This window comes from Vollenhovia emeryi, unplaced genomic scaffold, assembly GCF_000949405.1.
Source record: "Vollenhovia emeryi isolate VEMERY1.0 unplaced genomic scaffold, V.emery_V1.0 DF939176.1, whole genome shotgun sequence".
NCBI classification, from domain to species: Eukaryota; Metazoa; Arthropoda; class Insecta; order Hymenoptera; family Formicidae; genus Vollenhovia; species Vollenhovia emeryi.
Genome location: NW_011967190.1, coordinates 363,381 through 371,128, shown reverse-complemented (window position 1 = coordinate 371,128; position 7,748 = coordinate 363,381). Strand labels below are relative to the sequence as shown.

At 39.6% G+C, this 7,748-nt stretch overlaps 1 protein-coding gene across 1 annotated transcript in view; it reads left to right on the top strand.

Moving 5' to 3' along the window:
* LOC105563388 (latrophilin Cirl-like) overlaps positions 1–7,748 on the top strand; it is a 396,767-nt gene that overhangs the window by 29,236 nt on the left and 359,783 nt on the right. Inside the window, exon 2 of the mRNA XM_012014951.1 lies at positions 2,712–2,757. The gene's annotated coding sequence lies outside the window, so the exon portion shown is untranslated. The remainder of the gene's footprint in view (positions 1–2,711; positions 2,758–7,748) is intronic.

The following is a 7,748-nucleotide window of genomic DNA, read 5'->3' as shown; positions in this document are numbered from 1 at the left end:
CGTCTTCGCCTTATCGGCAACTCTCGGATTTTAATTTCGCCTTAGGGCGACAGCTCATCCTCCGATAAATAATGACCGATAGCCTCCACAGTCGCCGAAACGTCAGTATCTCCGCGATGCTTTTATCGGAAGAAGTTCTTTATTCTTTCACCGTTTAAATTTTTATATATCGAAGTGTCAATCGAGCTGTTCTTCCCGTTTTTGCGTCAGTATAACGGACCTTTATACATTTTTTATTTCGGCGACACATTGTCATAATCGCACGTAGAAAATATCTTTCGAAGATCAATATCCGCCGTTACACTTGATATAGCACCTTACTTTTAAAATACATCTATCGAGTTCGTAGCAGGTAATTTTTTAATAGAAAATATATTCAATATAAAATCAATAAGAAAAGATTACTACCTGTTCGCTAAGTGATAGCTAATCCAGTATTTAAAATATTACTGCAATAGTTAAAAATAATATAAGTAATTTTATTTCGGTAAATTGTTATATAAACTATTATAATGTACTAGTTTGACATTATTATTTTTAAACTAAACGTTCGCGATTTGTCTTTATCGAGTTGTAACACCGGAAGTCGTTGTATTAACTTAATGCTGATAATTATTTTCTTCGAGTAAAGGAAAAAAAAGATTCAAAGTTTGAGAATATCTCGTCGAAATAAATCAGTCGAATGGTTATCTTTGGCACGAGAAACAACGCGTATCGCGCTGTTGTAAATTACACACATACACACACCAGATAAAGTAACAAATTGCTCGGGTAGAACCTGATCGAGCGCAGAATGGAAACCTGGACAAAAAGGACAACGGTCAGAAGAGAACGAGGGATCGAACACCTTTATCGAACTATCGACGATCCTCTCATACCGATTCTTGCGCGTGTAATTTCACGCCCAAATCGCGGAAGTTATGGCAATAGGGTTGGCGATACAGGCCATAAATGGGACCGCCTGACCGTGAACGCGCGTACATATATAGGTCTCCGGCGGGCTCGAGGCGGGCATTTTCTCTCCCCGGGGCCCGGTCGCTCGAAAAACAAACAGTTAAAGCTAGGTGGTCCCTCATTAAGTTGGCACCACTCCCGAGTCGTTCCCCTTTAATTCGAGCCGATCCCGGTGCCGCGCATAGAAAGGGTCCCGGAAGGGTCTTGGGTCCCGCGGAGCTCCATTACACGCGCGCAGGCAGGCAGGTATACGTGTAGCCCAGGTCCGTACGAGTGAGATGTTGGCTGTGCGAAATCAATGCGTTTGATAGGTGTCACCGTATCGCCACACGCTGGCCGTAGAACGCGCGGTGCCCGAATGTCCGACATATTCGAGAACGTCGTCGCCGCGGCCGGCTGAGAAAGCAAAGAGATATTTTGCTTTTCTTTCCTTTGTAAAAAACCAAAAAAAACCCCGACTGCATCGATCGCCCTTAGAAGGTTGTTTTCGACGTTAATCTCCGGGAGATAATAATTATTTTCGAATATCCGTGTCGGGATAATCTCCCGAAGCGTGGGCTCACAATGATTTGTGGGTGCGTGGCGCATGGCCGAGATTCTCTCGCGGCAGGAAATGCTTTAAGTATATCCACAAACTTTGCGTGAAATGCTGGGTAATTATTAATGAACACGATTTATTAAAGATTAATGTCAGGAAGAGAAAAATAACGTTACAGGTTTATTTTAAATATCTCGATAAAATGCAGCTTTAATTTTTTCTTTCTTCGATGATATCGATCCAAGTTTAGATTAAATAAAATGGAAAACTCGACGTTTAGATTAAGTTTTGTTTTTTGTTGTGAAAGATTGGATATCTTTACGTTTAATAATGTTCTAATGGTTGCGAATGTATAATTATTTTCAAAGACTCGTAGCCTCGAAGAACGCACAGAGTTGCCGCCGTCGATATTCATGGCATAAGGAAAATGCCCGATAATGGGATTACATATAGGGAAAGGATTAGCGAAATCCCTCGAATGCAAAAGCTCAGTCTATAATCTGTACAACATACCGGTATCTTCGACGCAAATCACGAACGAGAGAACGAGTATATCGTACATATAGGGGATACCATCGATGTAATCGCTCGATTGAAATATATTTTTTTAAAAACTTGGATATCATTTCACGAGATGAAATTTTACTTTATTTCTTAAAATTTTAAAACGCGGCTCTTGCAATTATTTAACTCTTTTTAACAAATTATTAAATTGATTAATTCTGATGTTTCTAGATTTCAATCGAATATAACATTGATATTTTTTTATCACCATCGATTCATTATCCCGATACAGCAATCGAGAGCGCCAATTCTTACGTAGCTGGAAATACAATATATGCTGATATAATACGCGAAGGAACCGTTATTATCTTTTTCTTTTTCCTTCTCGTTCTCTCTTTTTTTCTCCTCTTTTTTCCTATCTGTTCGCTAATGCTATTTGAAGGTATATCTGCCCAATCGAGCGCAATTACATCTCCGCAGTACAAACTTAATGTGAACACTTAATGCAAATGGCGCGGTATATCATCATAGTCGGATTATAACCAAGTAAATGTGGGTGATTAAAGAAATATATTTAAATGAAGCGCTGTTATATATTATATTAATATATCTGTACTCTGTAACTCGTAGGATCTGAAAATTCAATCTTGGAAAACACACACGCACCTGATCTATCCTGAATCATGTTAATGACCCTCGTCGTTTTCTGTTACAGATACGCGTCAACGTCGCAGAGGAAGGACGATACGTGGAAAAATTACGTGAGTATATAGACATATACACGCGCGTATATACATTTATGTGCCTGCCAATTAACCAATAACTGATAACGGATAAGCCGGCTAACGTTACTCTGTAGGTATCATAGATCTGGTGGTCTTTGCATCATAGATCATCTTCTCACCTTCTCTCGCTTCTTTGAGGAAGACTACGTGTACACATATACACATGTGTACACGCGCGCGCACAAAATCCTCGACAAAGAAAATTCTTCCCGCGCTTATGTCACACGAAATCGTGTGTGACTGATGAATGCGCGTAGAAAGAAAATAGTTTGACAGTACTAATATGTATGAAACGTTTGCGCAGCATTTATTATCTCCTTTAGTAAGCTAGACGTAAAAATGACCCGCATAATAACTATTGAATTTGTTTCTTTAGTAACGATTATCGAGTAGGGTTAAAATATTTACGAAAATTCTGTTACAATTTAAAGTAAGTATTTAGAAAAGTAATAAAATTGTAACGATATAAGAATTTAAGAGCATATAATTATAAAATTGTCATTTTATAACAAATATTAGCGCAACAATTACTTTTTTTTATAAATTATTTTATAAAATCAGATCTCGAAATATTCGTCGTTTTAATTTTAATTTCCTAAAATTACAACTTTTGGTTGGGTATCAAGTTATCTTTGTATGGTAAAATATCAATCAATGTATATTGAACTTTGTAACGAGATGTGAATTTCATCATACTCTTGATTACAAGGTAAAATTGTAGACAATGAGTGCAATTGCTAAAGAAAAGTGGCAAGAGTAGCTCGTAAAATGCGCGCTGTACGATTGAAATTTTTTTCTCAAGATCGATTTCATACAAGAAACAAAACTTAGAGGTGTCAGCTTTTTGGAGCAGTAAAATAATTTTGTTTCGAAATATTTGTACACAAAAGTCACTATTTCAGCTGATTCAAGATGCTCTATTTATTTGGGCTTTTCCAGTACTGTAACTCGCTTCATATCAAATAAATAAACTGCAACGATTTATTTACAGATACGCTACTTGACGTTATTTAGCTACGTATTTGAAAAATATTGTGTATTAATTTTACCGGACTAATAATGGATATACTGACTAGACTCCGACTTAAGAAAGGATTATATATTAGTACTACTCTCTCGCATTCCCGGAATACTTCAGTGACAGGAGGTTTTTCACATCATCTCGTCTTGATTCCTCCTTTTCGAATGTCCGTACGCGTACAATTAGTCCGGTTCTCGAAGAGACATGCACTCGCACGCGCAGCATTTAACCGTCTTCGTTACACGCGTCGGCCAACTTTATGACGTTGTCCGTGTAACTGCCGTGTTTACGATTTTATTGAACCCGCTCCCGCCGGTGTGTATCGCCTGGTATGGAACGCGCCTCGTTCGTAGTCCCGTGTGAAAAGGAAATCTTTATCGGGGCGAAGAATTCTTGCTTGCTGCGTTTTTAAAATGCAGTTCTGAGAGCAATGAGGACTGTACATTGAAACGAATAAGCGAACGAACACACGCAAACTCGATTTTTAAGGATCAATACAAAATAAAAAAAAGTTAATTATTATTAATTACTAATTGTTAATTATCGAAAAACTCAATAAGCGCACAAAGCCTTTCAGTGTTTTAACTGTACGTTTGAAGATAGGCCTCCCGGTTTCGATCAATAGACTTATCATTATTTATTTAGGAAATATAAGCCGGGAAGAGATAATAGAAGATTAATGTTCGCGGTAGATAAGAGTCGTATGCAAAGTAAACATCCTACTCCGTATGGAGTTATGTGTCCCCTAATACTAGTGTGTAAAGAATTAATCTTGCGTCGCATACATATAATAAAGATTATCACATATCTACATATACATACGTACATATTGATACATACGTAAAATAATTGAACGTTAATTTATGTAAATCAGATTTTATGTTAATAAAAAAAAATATATATATTCACGAGTTATAATAAATACAAAGAGAAAGAAACGAAAAAGATTGCCGATAGGAATTTTTGCAACACCTGAGAATTGAAACAAGCTATCAGTTGAAAATGTAAAAGTAAAATATCTGTCAGACGAGGATTAATGATCTCATCAGTTTCTTCATGTAACAATCGTACAACGTTTCCCTCGCCCTATGTCGCCTCGTGGACGACAATCGAATGCACTGGGTTAATAAATGCGGTCGGGGTGGAAGTAGCCAGCGATTCCAGGGAAAGTATTCTGAATCGCTCCATTACTGCGTCAGCCGGGAGAGTTTTCTCGTCGTCGGCATGAACCGAAAGACAGTCAATGGCGGCACGGAGGGTTAAAGGAGAATGCGGAGCCCGGCTCGACAATGGGCCACCTACGGTTTCCCCTACACCCCCACTCGCTCTTGCTCTCCCTTTCTTTCGTCCCTTTTCGAATATACTCGGAATCTCGACCGGACCAGCTGCCCTAATGCTGCGGAACTGACTGTAACGCGCCGGCAATTGTCATGGTCCCGTGAACTGTAAAGCGCGCTGGGGAACACGCCACGAGCGATTCCGTCCAGGTCCAGGTTTACGTTGCATCCTCGACTGTTGACGTTAGCCACCGGGCCTGGTGTTGTACAAAATCGCCGGCACGAATCGTTTACATTGAGATAGAACCGGGATAAAATAGGCATACGAACATCGGTGGAAGTACCGTGACATGGATTTGGTTGTACGGTTAATTAGGCAACAATGGTAACTTATTGCAGGACGCACCCTGTTATTTATATCTCCGCTAACAGACAATTAACGTACCGGTTTCTACAAAATCATTTAAAAACGTGCCGATATGATGTACAAAGTGTACGTTATGTAAATAAGATTATATTTTCGCAAAACTTATATTGTCTCCCACAAAATATTGAGTTATTCAGGGTGTTAATTTATGGCGAATATACGAATATATATTTTTAGAATACGATACTTAATTGAAGAGATACGAAACCGAATTTTCACATTTTCTTCTGGTCCCACAAAAATCATTTCTCCACGTCTTTACTCGCTATTCTCGGATTTTCCCTTCGAACAATTTGTCTCTGTCCGTTCGCCTTTCGTTTGTGTGTGAAGTTAACCGGTGTAGAATCTGAATTCCTAAAGGACTCAAGTTTCCCGTGATTCATCTCGCGAGCCCTGGCGGCTGTGGTTATCGAGGCGTTATCGGCCGTGCGAAACGACACCACAAATTCCGCGCGACGTTTCAGGGTGCGTTTCGGGGCCCCCGCCGGTTGGATTAAAGCGTCATCGCGGCGTCCTGTCACGGGGTACAACTGCGATCCTGCAAACGACCCTTCGGAGAATAAACTCCCATCCAGTATTTATGGACTTTTCGGATTAGCGGGGACGGGGGAGAAGAGAGGCAGCCTCTGCGCATCTCTTTTATAAACTCGCGTCGCGAAACACACCTCGGCGACGCCGCCCTCCTTCCGCGATGTAGATCGCGATTCTCCTTGTTTATACGATGCTGTCGCGCAGGGGATGCTCTTTTGTACGCCGTTGATTCTCACCAGGAGATACCGTCGAATGAATTTCAGGAGGGGTGGCGGTGATATACATGTCATGCCCGGCTGCGGTTCTGAACTTTACGGGTTTTTCTCGCCACGCGCGATTCCAGAGACTCCGCGGATCACAGTGATCGTAAACCGCCCGATGCAGTCCTCGGTGCGACTTAACGTTGAACGATTCAACACAAAGCCGTGCAACGTCTTTACGCCTTGGAAAATTGCGACTCCGTGAGAATGAAATTTCACGATATCGAGCATAATCAGGCTATTGAAGGCCAATGAAAAGTAAAAATAGATAAACGCTCGCGCGATTGTGGAAAATTTGGATATAACTAAAAGAGAATAGCATTTAGAGGAAGATAAAATGTAACTGAAAGTTAGTATGAAAAGAAGACTTAAACAGCTGCCGAGTTTCGCAAATCTTATTGTCTTAAGTTATTAAATTCAACCAATTTTTTTATCACATTCGAGTAATGTATATCTTCATTGAATAAAATTTTAAACTTTCTCCCTGTATTAAATAAATCCCATATTACTCTTTGTCATGAATATTTATACAAAATTATATCAGGGGGCAATATAATAACAAAGAATTGACTGTATTGTTGAGACTCGCATTGTCTAAAAATTTGATAGAGCTATAGAGACGTGAAATTATCACGAGGCGTCGTTGGTCCGCCGCGATACGTTTGTCTCGCAACGCGAAGCGTATAATACGATCATAAAGTTATTAACGTGCATATTACACGCGTGCATTCATGCAGCGTATCAGGTTTGCAATAGAACGGGAATTCGCCGTTCAATACCGTTTTCCTTTCCAACCGGCAAATGGTACAACATAAATTATTTATAATTATACGTATCTAAACTAAGATCTTGCCGATTCTAAGGGAATACAAGAATCTTTAAGTACAAGACGTTCTTTCCCTCAATGTTAACGACGGATTATTTATTAAGCTGCAGACTTTTCTGAATGGAAACGTTTAGGTATCGATACGTTTTGAATTCTAATTGGAAATAAAAGTCTTACGAGCTGCGTGTAGATGAAATAAAAATTATTTAAGATATAAAATTGATCGACAAGATCTGCTGAATATAAATAAAAATATCTAAACATTTTAACACGCGAACTGGTGTACTTTAGAGTAATGTGACTTCTAAATTCGTTGGTTAACGGATACCATAATTGTTTTCGGTTCTGTTAAGAGAGCAAAGAAAGAATTAACTTTCGTTAATTCATTCAAAAGGTTAGATAAGTGAGTGTGAGAAAAGCGAAGGTGGAGAGCGTAGTCTCCACGTCAACAGAAACTTCCCAATGTTTTCTGCAGTTTTCGAGACAGACGTGCGTTTAAATGCGAGGGAGTTTGCGACCTCTCCCTTGGATTGTTTTCCTTCGTCGTGGATAATTTCCCGTCTGCCACTTGCACCTCGCGCGGTAATTTATTGTAAACGCGAAGGCGGACGCGCCGGTTTAAACG